This window comes from Nannobrachium achirus (assembly GCF_963921795.1).
Source record: "Nannobrachium achirus genome assembly, chromosome: 13".
NCBI classification, from domain to species: Eukaryota; Metazoa; Chordata; class Actinopteri; order Myctophiformes; family Myctophidae; genus Nannobrachium; species Nannobrachium achirus.
In genome coordinates, this window is record NC_137833.1 from 56,747,292 (window position 1) to 56,763,458 (window position 16,167).

Below are 16,167 nucleotides of genomic sequence, written 5' to 3' on the forward strand. Positions count from 1 at the left end.
ATGCTCTCTTTGACGTTACTGACGTAAAATGGTAATGGAACTACAATACCGACAGACAGTGTTATTACATGAACTGAACGGTATGGACAATAAAATAAAAAATAAAATAAAAACATAATGTGGACAGGTAAACAGTAAACAAAAAGGACCTCGAACACAGCTACATTCTGATGTGTGGCTCCTGAGCAATGTTAAGTTGAGTGGCCCTGCACAAAAAGCTCTTACCTAATTGTGTGCGTGCGTTCGTGTGTGCGTGTGTATGTACGATTGTACGTGTATGTACATGCGTGCGTGTCTGACCTAGCCTTGGTGACCATGCATGCATCCTATGCAAAGACACCTTGCTGGTTCTCCTACCGCCTCTAGAGGTCATCCTTTCCATGCAACCTAACACAGTAAACCTTCAGTGACTACTGGCAGTGTGTTTACTCATGTACAGTATTCTCCTGGCAGTGTGTTTACTCACGGTATTCTCCTGGCTGTGACGCTGATACAATCCTCAGTTTTGGGAGGAATGCAAACTCATGGCTGCCGCCTGCCAGGACTGCAGGTTTCACATTTCCTATACAGTCCTAAGCTGAATTATTTTACTTTTTTCTATAGCTAAATGCCTACAAGAAGCCACCTGCAGGAAATGGAAGGTCCCTGGTTTGATTCCCAGCCCTGGTCTATATGACAAAGTGTCCCTGAGCAAGACATTAACCACCCTTTTTTTTATGGAACTGCTCCCCAGGTTCAGCCCCCGTAGCGCCCAGTGCTTCTGATACATTTTATCTACATATTATTGTTTGGATATATCTCTGTTTGCATAGTTCCTAGAGCACCAGATTATGATTCTATTCAAATAGTTTGTTGTCACTTTAAAGGTGTATTCAGTGATAATGAAAGTGGCCAGGGGTCATCTTGTCAGAGCATGGAAATGTTTCGTTTTTTATCGATTTTCTACACCATTTTAATGTTCTCGTTTTGATCATTAGACCCAATCACTGAATATCGGTAGGCCTACGTCTCCAGCTTCAGGATATGTATGATACTGATTTACTACGAGACTGTGGCATTTTATGAGTTCAGTAGTTTACAATCTAGGCATTTAGCAGACGTTCTTAATTCAGAGTGACTGTGGTTCTCAAAACCTTTATTTTGACCATCATAACATACGGCCATACTCTACTCTGATTGGTCGAGGACTGGCCGGCCACCTCTGAAAACGGAATCTAGCTATGCTCGTGTGGCCGGCTGGGTTGAACTAGTGGGGCCACCGTAGCACACCGGCACGTTACATCCGCATTCCATTCAATAATGGCTAGTACTTTAGCGTTCAGTCGGCAGCCCCAAACAGAACGCTCTGGGTTTGGTGGCTGCAAGGTCTTGCGACCTGGGTCCTTTTGCGAGTTTCACTGTTCCTCCCTGGGTTGAGAGCAGCCTAGCTGTGTATGATGAGCCATGCTTCCTGTGAGAGCTGTTGGACTGTGAGGGCTGCCTATCCATGTTTCCCATCCGTGGGATGTTAAAGGCAAACTCAAGATTCATCACCACTGCTGTTTTGTTTAGTTAGGGTTTATTGTTTGTTTTGTTTTTGCTTTGTTTGGTTGAGCCATCTCGTTTATTCTAATTGCTTTCTTTTTGTTTGTTTTCCAAATGCAACAATTGACACTGGCTGCTGATCGGAGGGTTGCTGGGAGCTGAGGAGCACTGTCGGCCGGCTTCAGGGGGTTCACTGCGGCATAGGGACACTGCTAGTCCACCACAGTAAGAGTTGTGTGAAAGTTTCGCGATCACCCCTTTTCCACGGTGTCGCTTTATTTCCCCTTTGCATGCTGTGTGCGTGTGTGTGCTTATTTTTTATAGTTTGGGCATGAGTTAATTTCTTTTAGCTTAGCCACATAGTTTAGCCCCCCTGTTGCTTGTGTCATACGTGTTTGCTCAGCCCCTCAGCCACAGTTAAAGCTACCGATTCTATTGTTGCCTAATATCGAATATTCACTGATCTACTGATTCTATTGTTGCTGATATCGAATGTTATATCACTGAAGTTTTATCTTGATTGCTATTAAAATGTGTCAGAAATATAAATAAAATCCTCTGTGTAGAGGAACCTTTTGTCTCAAGCCTTGTTTCGAGCCTGTTTTTGGGGAGCCTAATTTAAGGTTTATTGAATTGTCCTCTATTGAATAGAGGTGGCGTTGTCTGGTATAAATAATAGTAAATGCAAAGCCGCACCAGGTCACAATCTGGCGTTAGTCGGCAGGATTTAACAAGGCTTTTGAGACTTAAGTTTTTATTTTTGTTATATAGAGATGGCTCAACTTTTGGTTTGAATTTTGTATTGGTTAGTTTTATAACAAAACAGCAGTTGGTGCCCCGGGGGACCAGCTGTTCTTCATCAAGAGATTCAGCAGTCTGTGTAGCCTGTTATTGACTGGTTGACTATGGAGGCTGAAGTCCAGGACCTGAGGGCCATGGTGCGTCAGCTGCAGGCTGAAAAAGAGCAACTGTCTGAACAAGCAGACGCTCGTGCTGAGCCGGTGCCAGGGGCCAGTAGTAATCCTTCAAGTAACACTGCTAGAGACACTTCACCTGCTGAGCGTCTGGTTTATCATGTTCCCAGAGAAAGGAAGTGTCCTGCTTTTAGGGGGATATCAGGGATCCCAGTTGAGGATTGGGTGGAGGAAGTGAGGGCAACTATCAGGGCTCGAAACCTCAGACCTATTGATCAGGCCTATTTCATTTATGACCATCTTGAGGGAGAGGCTAAGGATGAAATCAGGTACAGGCCCAGGACAGACAGGGAAAACCCAGATCGAATTTTGTCTATTCTTCAGGACATGTATGGCTGCTCTAAACCTTACGTTTCCCTCCAGCAGAGCTTCTTTTCTAGAAAGCAGCTGGAGGGAGAATCTCTACAAGAGTTTTCCCATGCTCTTTATTGTTTAATGGAGAAAATACAACGTTGTGCCCCAGAGGCAATGCCTAATGCTTCCAATTTGCTGCGTGACCAGTTCATAGAACATGTTTGTGAGCCTGATCTCCGCAGAGAGTTGAAGCGTGTCGTAAGAGAACATCCGGGTTTTTCCTTACTGCAGATAAGGTCTGAGGCCATTCGTTGGGAACGGGAGGGGCGTCCAAATGAGCCTAGGGGTAGGAGTTATTCCCTTCCTGCCTTGTGTGCTACTCAGCAGGTGGGCTACATGCAACCTAGCAGCCATAGTAGTGCTGAGATGCTAGAAATTAAAAACATGCTAAAGCAACAACAAGAGCAGCTACATTCCCTTACACAGAGCCTCCAAGCAATGCAGACTGCCCCCAAATTGTCCCAGGCCCCAAACCGCTCTCAGCCCTCAAACCGACACTTCCAGCCTAATTTCTCAGGTCCCATCATATGTAGAAGATGCCAGAAACCAGGTCATTATGCTAGAGAATGTGACAACACTCGAGTTATCCCAGCTAGCCAACAGCCCAGTGGTTACCAGCCAAGAGCAGCCGTTTCCTCCGCTTCTCAACAGGCGGAAAACTAATACCCACTGATGTACAGAGCCATACATCAGGGGGGGGTTGCATCGGCTCAAATGCACAAAATGTTAACAGTCACCCTGAGGTTTCTAGTTTGGTTGGCACATGCCCTAGGGTGGACATTTGCATGGGTGGGGTAACTGTGAACTGCCTATTAGATACTGGTTCAATGGTTACCACCATCAGGGAAAGTTTTTTTCTAGAACACTTTCAAGGGGCCCCTCGTTCTTGTCGCTGGCTACAACTAAGTGCGGCCAATGGTTTGGAGATACCGTATGTAGGCTACGTGGAGCTTGATGTCGAGGTGTTGGGCAAGGTGGTGCTGCAGCGTGGTGTACTGATTGTGAAGGACCCTCCCGGCCAGGTATCTCCGCCGGAGGTCCCTGGAGTGTTGGGTATGAACATCATTCGCGAGTGCTACTATCAGCTCTTTAACCAACATGGTTTGGCCCTTTTCAATCTCCCTGTTCTTAAGCACTCCCCTTCCTCATGGTTACAGGCCCTGCAGCACTGCCACGATGCTCAAAGTAGACCAGAGCAGACTAGGTCAGGGGTGGCCAGAGTACGAGGCAGGGCTAACGTGATTATACCTGGGGGTAGTATGAAGTGGGTGGCAGCAACTTGTTCCTCTCATGTGGTTGGGAACCGGGGGGAAGCCTTGTTGGAGCCATTGGTTACTTGGGGGGCCCTCCCCGAAGGGATATTGGTTTCTTCAGCTATGGTAACAGTTGACCACAACACTGTCTATGTCCCTGTGATAAATGTAGCTGAGAACAGTGTCACCTTATATCCCCGCCAACCCCTAGGTGCGTTAATGCAGGCTCAGATTGTCAGTCTGCCCCCAGGTGTGTCCACTGAGGTTAAGGAGCCAGTGGTGGTGGAAGCCACATCCTTCTCGCAAGTCAGCCAGCCTAGCCCCACAGTCAACACGATAGAGAGCATGGACCTGTCTGACCTTCCGGACACAGACAGAGAGCCGGTAAGGTCGCTATTGCTCAACTATAACTCTGTGTTTGCCACTTCCGAGAGTGATCTAGGTTGCACTAACATCATCACACATGATATACCCTTGGTAGATGATGTTCCCATCAGACAGAGGTATAGGCGCATACCCCCATGTGATTATGATGAGGTAAAGGCCCACATTCGCCAGCTGTTAGATGGGCAGGTTATCCGGGAGAGTTGTAGCCCCTATGCTTCCCCCATCGTCCTGGTTAGGAAGAAGGACCAGAGCCTGCGCCTCTGCGTCGACTATCGGCAGCTCAATGGAAAGACCCGGAAGGATGCCTTTCCCCTGCCTCGTATTGAGGAATCGTTAGACGCACTGTCCGGAGCAAAGTGGTTTTCCACCATGGATCTGGCTAGTGGTTACCACCAGGTCCCTGTGACAGAGCGGGACAAACAGAAAACTGCCTTTTGTACCCCTTTCGGCCTGTTCGAGTTCCAGCGGATGCCTTTTGGTTTGTGCAATGCCCCCAGTACCTTCCAACGATTGATGGAGAGAATGTTTGGGGACCAACATTGTCAGTCACTGTTGCTCTACTTGGATGACATTGTTGTTTTCTCCTCCACAGTAGAGGAGCACATCACCCGCTTGGACCTGGTCCTGGGTCGCTTGCAGAGGGAGGGTCTTAAGGTCAAGCTTGAGAAGTGCCACTTCTTTAAAAAGGAGGTACAGTACCTGGGGCATGTGATATCCTCTGCAGGGGTTTCCACCGATCCAAAGAAAATAGCTGCTGTCGCTGCCTGGCCAACTCCTTCAAACGTCACCGAACTAAGGTCCTTCCTAGGTTTTGGGAGTTACTATAGAAGGTATGTGAAGGGCTTTGCAAAGCTAGCATCACCACTCCATCGGCTAGTAGCTGACCTAACTGGGCCGAAGAACCGGCGAGGCCGTGGAGTTTCCTTGCAGGGGGCATGGACCGAGCAGTGCCAACAGAGTTTTGAGGGTCTCAAAGCGAAACTTGTGTCCTCACCTGTACTGGCTTATGCTAACTTTCTTCTCCCCTTCATCTTAGAGGTGGATGCGAGCCATGGGGGATTGGGAGCTGTCCTCTCCCAAGAACAAGATGGGAAAGTCAGGCCCATTGCATACGCCAGTCGTAGCCTAGATCCGTCAGAAAAGGGCTACAGTTCCATGAAGTTGGAATTCTTGGGAATGAAGTGGGCCATGACGACAAAGTTCAGAGAGTACCTGCTGGGCCAGAAATGTGTGGTCTGGACTGACAACAACCCACTGAGTCACCTACGGACTGCAAAGCTGGGCGCCACAGAGCAACGATGGGAGTCGGAGTTGGCCGTGTTCGATTACACCATCCGTTATCGTCCCGGACGCACCAACCAGAATGCCGATGCGCTGTCAAGGCAGTCCGACCCGTCTGCTACTGTGGAGCCCCAGCCTCGTCCTGGAACCCCACTCCCTGAAACCGTCCAGCAAGCAGCAGGTGCGAGACCACTGGTAGCCACCCAAGCAGCCATCTCCGCCCTTCCTGAACGGTCAAATGCTGACCTAGCTGCTCTACAGGCAGCTGATGCCTCCATAGGAGCTCTCCTCCCATTCTGGTTGGAACGACGTAGGCCTGGGTGTATGGAGAAACAAGGTCTTCCTGCCGGCACCCTTGGTCTCCTGAGGCAATGGGACCGCCTCATCCTGGACGATGGCCTGCTGTACAGGGTTTGCCAACGACCAGATGGGGGGAGTGAGGTCCATCAACTGGTGCTGCCAGAATGCCTGAGGGAAGAGGTATTCCAACAGTTGCACCATAATCATGGCCACCAGGGTGCAGAACGAACTACAGAGTTGATCTGGGAGAGGTGCTACTGGCCGGGCATGTGGAAGACCATCAAGAAGTGGTGCCACCAGTGTGAGCGGTGCAGCCTCTCTAAAGACACCCAGCCTCGGGTAAGGGCTCCTATGGGTCATTTGTTGGCTTGCAAACCCAATCAGATCTTGGCTATAGATTTCACCTGTCTAGAGCCTGCCAGGGATGGTAGGGAAAATGTACTGGTTCTAACGGATGTATTCTCAAAGTTTACCCAGGCCATTCCAACCCGTGACCAGAGGGCGTCGACTGTGGCAGACATACTCGTCAAGGACTGGTTCTACCGTTACGGAGTACCAGCCAGAATCCACTCTGACCAAGGCCGGAACTTTGAGAGTACCATTATCCAGCAACTGTGTGCCATGTACGGCATAGCGAAATCCCGTACAACCCCTTACAACCCTCAAGGCAACGGACAATGTGAGAGGTTCAATCGTACGTTGCACGATCTACTCCGTACCTTACCTGTTGAGCAGAAACATCGCTGGCCCGAGTACCTCCCACAGCTGCTGTTCAACTATAACACCACGCCACACCAGTCGACTGGTGCATCCCCATTCCTCCTGATGTTCGGCCAGGAACCCCAGCTCCCCGTTGACTTCCTGTTGGGCCGTGTAGCGGAGCCAGCATCCGGCGAAGTCTGTGACTGGGTTCGAAAACACAAACAAAGACTCCAGATAGCAGCAGAGGCAGCCCGTGAAAGGCTGCTGGCGGCGGCAGCGCAGAGAAAACGCCGGGCAGATCGACAGGCCCAGGAGGAGGTCCTGCCAGACGGCCAGAGGGTTTACCTGCGGGACCATTCTAATCGAGGGAGGAACAAGATTCAGGACACTTGGGCCCCTACCATTCACCAAGTTATCAGGCCCCCTGAGCCAGGTGGCTGTGTTTACACAGTGGCACCACAGCGGGACCTGTCTAGGGTACGGCAGGTCAACCGCGCTATGATCAAACCTGTGCCAGGGGACGGTCCTGTGTCCCGGCCCCTGAACCAAAGGACCCGTGGGCGGAGGGATGATGATGACGATGATGAGGAGGAAGAAGATGACGTGTACATCATGGTGGGCCCTGCACCGTCCTCAAGACCAGGCCCAGAGGTTATCCGGGCCAGTGACACCCTCCCTGCTGGTCCATTGGTGGTGAGCCCTCCACCTATGTCTGTGCCTCAACCAGACCCTCCCAGTGATGCCGGCATCAGAAGGACGACTCGGGAGACAGCGGGACTCCATTCCAATCCCCATAACCTGCCAGTGGCGATGGGGGGAGGGGGGGCTACAAACTCCCGGGTACCTGGGGTGAGCAGCTCCACAGCAGCAGTTCTTAGGCCATGGTGTTAGGGCCCTATTGTCAGGGACGCCAATAAAAAAAAATGGGGGTAAATGTGGCCGGCTGGGTTGAACTAGTGGGGCCACCGTAGCACACCGGCACGTTACATCCGCATTCCATTCAATAATGGCTAGTACTTTAGCGTTCAGTCGGCAGCCCCAAACAGAACGCTCTGGGTTTGGTGGCTGCAAGGTCTTGCGACCTGGGTCCTTTTGCGAGTTTCACTGTTCCTCCCTGGGTTGAGAGCAGCCTAGCTGTGTATGATGAGCCATGCTTCCTGTGAGAGCTGTTGGACTGTGAGGGCTGCCTATCCATGTTTCCCATCCGTGGGATGTTAAAGGCAAACTCAAGATTCATCACCACTGCTGTTTTGTTTAGTTAGGGTTTATTGTTTGTTTTGTTTTTGCTTTGTTTGGTTGAGCCATCTCGTTTATTCTAATTGCTTTCTTTTTGTTTGTTTTCCAAATGCAACAATTGACACTGGCTGCTGATCGGAGGGTTGCTGGGAGCTGAGGAGCACTGTCGGCCGGCTTCAGGGGGTTCACTGCGGCATAGGGACACTGCTAGTCCACCACAGTAAGAGTTGTGTGAAAGTTTCGCGATCACCCCTTTTCCACGGTGTCGCTTTATTTCCCCTTTGCATGCTGTGTGCGTGTGTGTGCTTATTTTTTATAGTTTGGGCATGAGTTAATTTCTTTTAGCTTAGCCACATAGTTTAGCCCCCCTGTTGCTTGTGTCATACGTGTTTGCTCAGCCCCTCAGCCACAGTTAAAGCTACCGATTCTATTGTTGCCTAATATCGAATATTCACTGATCTACTGATTCTATTGTTGCTGATATCGAATGTTATATCACTGAAGTTTTATCTTGATTGCTATTAAAATGTGTCAGAAATATAAATAAAATCCTCTGTGTAGAGGAACCTTTTGTCTCAAGCCTTGTTTCGAGCCTGTTTTTGGGGAGCCTAATTTAAGGTTTATTGAATTGTCCTCTATTGAATAGAGGTGGCGTTGTCTGGTATAAATAATAGTAAATGCAAAGCCGCACCAGGTCACACTCGCAACACAGGCCATGGTGGAAGTCCTTATATGGTCAGCACACATTCTAGTGAGGAGAATGAATGGAAAATGTACCAATTATATTTTTATTTGAATGAAAATATACAATCACTGAATATGCCTTTAAGTCACCTGCTTGTCTGTTCTTCAAAGGTTTGAAACCAGAGGCTAAGCGCACCTAAATGGAGGTCATACAGTAATAAACAGTGACCTTGAATCAGCTTTAGTGGAATTCAACCTGCTTTGAGGATAACTGACAGTTATACTTATGACATTTATTTCACCTGGATGAATAACACTGTGATGTATTACACTCCAAACACGATCTTGGTGTAAGAAACAGTTCAAAAACGTTTTATTTCAACTCACAAAAGGAGACAGGTAAAATGTGCTTCTCTGAACAGCGTGTTCTCTCTCACATCTCCCTCCAGAACTAGTCTTTCCCACAAAGCCATCCCTCTGGAAACTACTACTGGGGTATAATACTGCCACCTATTGACAGGTGGACGCTACAATACTTGAGGTGAATAATACTGTGTGAACAGAAATAATATCAACCTCTTTCTTTTACAGATATGACTATTAATATTAACTGCTCTGAGCTGTTTCTGTTGTTTTTTTCCGCACTGTTTTTCGACATTGCACTATTAGGTTGTGTTGGTAGTTTCTGAGTATTTGTCTTGTTTAACAATGACAGTGAGATACTTGTTGCACTAACTAGCATTGACTGCTTTGGTCTCTTTTTGGTAAGACACTTACTTAATTCGCCCCCTCTATTGATGCACCTTCTCTTTTTTGGTACTGTACTGCTCTTGTTTTTTACTCTTATCTATCTTTTCCTACTTCTCTGTAACTTTGTAAATAACTGTATAGCCTACTGCTGTGCTACAACTGGACAACTGAATTTCCCCCTTGGGATAATAAAGGTATCTATCTATCTATCTATCTATCTATCTATCTATCTATCTATCTATCTTTTCAGGTAGGAATAAACAGGTAGGCATGATGCCATTCTGACATGTGTGTATTTATATATGAGTATTAACAGACGGTCAAGCATAATCCCTTTAGGCGCTACAGATGCAGTAATGTAGGCTACAATATAGTTTCAGAGAGTATCAGTTTGCAGATTCACAAAAAAAGGTTAACAGGGAACATACTGTATCCATTAGAAAGCCTTTATTAGATGTTAGATGGATACATCATTCAAAAGGATGCCCATAGAGGAGAACAATACATTATGAGAAATAGGTAGTCAATGCAGAATTCATATCAAGGGAAGAATTAACCCTACTTAAGATAGAAACCAATGAAAAGAGGAACAAGTTAATGACATTAAAATAAAATCCATGTTTTCACTGAGGCCTGGATAGTCGAAGACATCAGTCCAGTGAATTTTGAACTCTTTGGGTACATTTGTAGATGGGGTCACTGCCTCTTGTTAGGGGGTCTAATGAGTTCCATTTGTATCATTGAATATAACAATCTGTCTTGCCATAAGGGGAATGTCATGATGGCATATGTATGCTCTGCAAGATGATGTGGACATCATTTAGTACAGCCCATGTAGAATATACTATTACATTACAAGTTAAATGTTAAACAAAGGTGGTAGGACCATTTATGCAGTCCATGATATTAAATATAGTTTCATTCAGACATGCTCCCAACACACCAGAAAGTAAACAACAGTTAAAGCTCTATATTTGGATAGTTATCTTTGCTACAGTACAGAGCCATGTTCTTCGGGTGAAGGACTCCTTAAAGGTGATACACCATGAAAATTCACTTTTCCTATTTTAAACCCTTTTTTTGGGGTCCCACTAGCACCTTCTATCCTCACAAAGTCCCATTTCTGACCGTTGTGTCTTTCTCTGGTTTTGAGAAGGCGAAGGTTAAAAGTATCCCACGGGTTCTCAAAACAGGCTATCCAGATTTGCTGCCGATTGTGACGTCATCATCGGCCGTTTTTTTTTTTTTTTTTTTTCCAAAAAATTGTTTTTTCAAAAAAAAAATTTTTTTTCAAAAAAAAATTGTTTTTTCAAAAAGATTTTGGGGGGTGGCGCAGTTCAGGCCAAAGGTGGTACTGCAGCTGAAAATGCTCTGAGAGCCATTCAAAATGAGAGAGGCTCTCTATTCAGGAGTGGTAATTTAGCCTCAAACCTTTTGAAAAACGTTTTTGGGACATAAACAATATGACATAAATACTTTTTAAATGCATGGTGTATCACCTTTAACGGGGAGAGAGATGAAGCAGGGACCTCACTACTTTCTATTGTTGGATTCTGGTTCATTTGTATGATTTAGACATTTAACCATTTAAACCCTCAATACTTAGTGAACTTGACCTTTGGCCCCTCTGTACTTGGTCTGGTCTCCCCCCCCCCCCTCTCCCCCCCTCTCCAGCCCTCTCCAACAGAAAATACATGTTCAGGTGGGACACCAATTTCATCCAATCAGGAGAGAGAACCAATTTACCAGCTTCATATTTCCCCCGTTCTTTTTCATCACTTCCGATTTTACTTATTTATCCAGCAGGAACTCTCTTTCCTGATTGGATGAAATTGGTATCCCGACATGAAAATGTATTTAGTTATTATTAAAAGCTTAGAAACCTGTTACTGAACAATCACTTCATAGCAACGATTACTCTGGGAATATAGAGCTATTTAAAGCTGACAATTGTTCTTAATACCTTTCACCAAGACCTGTATGTACAGGATATGGATTATAATATAATGTATGTAGAATATCTATGGATATATAATACTTATGGCTGGAACTTGATAAATTAGGCTTTTCAAAATGAATTGCATGTTTAATCTCATAGAAATGTGACCAGATTCTTAGTAAGTACTATAAAATAGTGGCTAAAATCATGACACTTTACTTTACTTACTTACCCACCAGTGTGTGTGTGTGTGTGTGTGTGTGTGTGTGTGTGTGTGTGTGTGTGTGTGTGTGTGTGTGTGTGTGTGTGTGTGTGTGTGTGTGTGTGTGTGTGTGTGTGTGTGTGCCCGTGCATGCATCTGTGCTGTCTGACCTAGCCTTGATGATCTTATAGACACCTTGCTGGTTCTCCTACCGCCTCTAGAGGTCATCCTTTCCATGCAACCTAACACAGTAAACCTTCAGTGACTACTGGCAGTGTGTTTACTCATGTACAGTATTCTCCTGGCAGTGTGTTTACTCACGGTATTCTCTTGGCTGTGACGCTGATACAATCCTCAGTTTTGGGAGGAATGCAAACTCATGGCTGCCAGGACTGCAGGTTTCACATTTCCTATACAGTCCTAAGCTGAATTATTTTACTGTTTTCTATAGCTAAATGCTTACGAAAAGCCACCTGCAGGAAATGGAAGGTCCCTGGTTTGATTCCCAGCCCTGGTCTGTATGACAAAGTGTCCCTGAGCAAGACATTAACCCCCCTTTTTTTTATGGAACTGCTCCCCAGGTTCAGCCCCCGTAGCGCCCAGTGCTTCTGATACATTTTATCTACATATTATTGTTTTGATATATCTCTGTTTGCATAGTTCCTAGAGCACCAGATTATGATTCTATTCAAATAGTTTGTTGTCACTTTAAAGGTGTATTCAGTGATAATGAAAGTGGCCGGGGGTCATCTTGTCAGAGCATGGAAATGTTTCGTTTTTTATCGATTTTCTACACCATTTTAATGTTCTCGTTTTGATCATTAGACCCAATCACTGAATATCGGTAGGCCTACGTCTCCAGCTTCAGGATATGTATGATACTGATTTACTACGAGACTGTGGCATTTTATGAGTTCAGTAGTTTACAATCTAGGCATTTAGCAGACGTTCTTAATTCAGAGTGACTGTGGTTCTCAAAACCTTTATTTTGACCATCATAACATACGGCCATACTCTACTCTGATTGGTCGAGGACTGGCTGGCCACCTCTGAAAACGGAATCTAGCTATGCTCGCAACACGGGCCATGGTGGAAGTCCTTATATGGTCAGCACACATTCTAGTGAGGAGAATGAATGGAAAATGTACCAATTATATTTTTATTTGAATGAAAATATACAATCACTGAATATGCCTTTAAGTCACCTGCTTGTCTGTTCTTCAAAGGTTTGAAACCAGAGGCTAAGCGCACCTAAATGGAGGTCATACAGTAATAAACAGTGACCTTGAATCAAGAGCTTTAGTTGAATTCAACGTGCTTTGAGGATACTGACAGTTATACTTATGACATTTATTTCACCTGGATGAATAACACTGTGATGTATTACACTCCAAACACGATCTTGGTGTAAGAAACAGTTCAAAAACGTTTTATTTCAACTCACAAAAGGAGACAGGTAAAATGTAGCCTGATTTCAAGACTCTACGCTGGAGTGGGCGGGTCTATTGGCTGGAGCCAGGCTAGGTAAAATGTGCTTCTCTGAACAGCGTGTTCTCTCTCACATCTCCCTCCAGAACTAGTCTTTCCCACAAAGCCATCCCTCTGGAAACTACTACTGGGGTATAATACTGCCACCTATTGACAGGTGGACGCTACAATACTTGTAAATATCTTACTCTCAGACAGGTGAATAATACTGTGTGAACAGTATTTTTCGCACTGTTTTTCGACATTGCACTATTAGGTTGTGTTGGTAGTTTCTGAGTATTTGTCTTGTTTAACAATGACAGTGAGATACTTGTTGCACTAACTAGCATTGACTGCTTTGGTCTCTTTTTTGTAAGACACTTTATGTATATACTTATATTTAATTCGCCCCCTCTATTGATGCACCTTCTCTTTTTTGGTACTGTACTGCTCTTGTTTTTTACTCTTATCTATCTTTTCCTACTTCTCTGTAACTTTGTAAATAACTGTATACTGCTGTGCTACAACTGGACAACTGAATTCCCCCCTTGGGATAATAAAGGTATCTATCTATCTATCTATCTATCTATCTATCTATCTATCTATCTATCTATCTATCTATCTATCTATCTATCTATCTATCTATCTATCTTAAACAGGTAGGTATGATGCCATTATGACATGTGTGTATTTATATATATGAGTATTAACAGACGGTCAAGCATAATCCCTTTAGGTGCTACAGATGCATTAATGTAGGCTACAATATAGTTTCAGAGAGTATCAGTTTGCAGATTCACAAAAAAAGGTTAACAGGGAACATACTGTATATAATTTGAAAGCCTTTATTAGATGTTAGATGGATACATCATTCAAAAGGATGCCCATAGAGGAGAACAATACATTATGAGAAATAGGTAGTCAATACAGAATTCATATCAAGGGAAGAATTAACCCTACTTAAGATAGAAAACAATGAAAAGAGGAACAAGTTAATGACGTTAAAATAAAATCCATGTTTTCACTGAGGCCTGGATAGTCGAAGACATCAACGCAGTGAATGTTGAACTCTTTGGGTACATTTGTAGATGGGGTCACTGCCTCTTGTTAGGGGGTCTAATGAGTTCATTTTGTATCATTGAATATAACAATCTGTCTTGCCATAAGGGCAATGTCATGATGGCATACGTATGCTCTGCAAGATGATGTGGACATCATTTAGTACAGCCCATGTAGAATATACTATTAAATTACAAGTTAAATGTTCTTTTTTAATATTTTTTATCCCACGATTTTGCAACCCATTTTCACCCAGTGCCAATTGCCTATGTAATCCTGGGCTCTGCTCTCCCTCTGCCACGCCTGGGGAGACAACGGACTGACCTCATGCTTCCTTCAATGCATGAGTAGTCCAAATTGTTTCTTTTCACCTGACAGGGGGGGATTTCCCCGGGATGGACGTAGCGCGTGGAAGGAACACGTTATTCCAACCAGTTCCTTTCCCCTCCATCAAGCGCCCCGGCTGGCCAGGGGGAGGAATTATTGAGACCAGGATTACTGCATGTTTTTGGGAGGGTATCAACCCTAGGAGACACGGGGAGAACATGCAAACTCCACACAGGAGTTACAAGTTAAATGTTAAACAAAGGTGGTAGGCCATTTATGCAGTCCATAATATTAAATATAGTTTCATTCAGACATGCTCCCAACACACCAGAAAGTAAACAACAGTTAAAGCTCTATATTTGGATAATATCTTTGCTACAGTACAGAGCCATGTTCTTCGGGTGAAGGACCCCTTAACGGGGAGAGAGATGAAGCGGGGACCTCACTACTTTCTATTAATATGTTGGATTCTGGGTCATTTGTATGATTTAAACATTTAACCATTTAAGCCCTCAATACTTAGTGAACTTGACCTTTGGCCCTGTACTTGGTCTGGTCTTTTCCCCCCCCTCTCCCTCCCTCTCCCCCCCTCTCCAGCCCTCTCCAACAGAAAATACATGTTCAGGAGGGACACCAATTTTATCCAATCAGGAGAGAGAACCAATTTACCAGCTTCATATTTCCCCCGTTCTTTTTCATCACTTCCGATTTTACTTATTTATCCAGCAGGAACTCTCTTTCCTGATTGGATGAAATTGGTATCCCGACATGAACATGTATTTAGTTATTATTAAAAGCTGAGAAACCTGTTACTGAACAAACACGTGTCTTTATAGCAACGATTACTCTTGGAATATAGAGCTATTTAAAGCTGACAATGGTTCTTAATACCTTTCACCAAGACCTGGATTATAATATAATGTATGTAGAATATATGTGGATATATAATAATTAGGGCTGGAACTTGATCAAATTAGGCTTTTCAAAATGAATTGCATGTTTAATCACATGACCAGATTTTTTCAATTAATATGAGTGAATCAATGATTTTTTTTAAATCTACATTTCTCATCCACTGCATGGGCCAATAAGCAAAGCGTTGTGACCATCTTCTTCCCCCATTGCGTGCACTGGGGTTTGTTGTCTGCTGGTTGGTGCACCGGTATGATCGCTACGCCTGGAACCCGTCCAGGTTCTGTGTTGCAAAAACTGTGATTAAAATGTTTTTTTTAAATCATGTTATGTTATTTTCTGTAATTCATTTATCAAAATGAATCAGTTAAAGTTCCAGCCCTAATAATAATGTATAAGGTAAAAATGTTATGTGTGCTTTGGAAGCTCGTGTCTCTTCCATAAAATGATTGCCTCTCCAGGGTCTCTTCTTTTCATCCATTCAGTGGTTGGTCTCCCGGATGCCTCCTCCTGCCTGCTCCTGATGTAGGGACCTGTATGGACACATTGAACTGTCTGTTAACTCAATGCTTCCCAAACACTGGGTCGGGACCCATTTGTGGCCCATTTGTATGGGTCCCTTTATCTTTTTCTTCAATAATTTCATGAATAAATCAAAGAAAAATCTACGAAATTCCATGAATTAGAAAATACATCTTTAAGAAGTAGTGAAATTAGCCGATCTACAAGCTCAGCTCGGCACAAATTGATGCGTTCTGGATCTGCTATTTTCACTAATCTGGGTCCCTGGCAAATGTCTAATGTATTTGTTGGGTC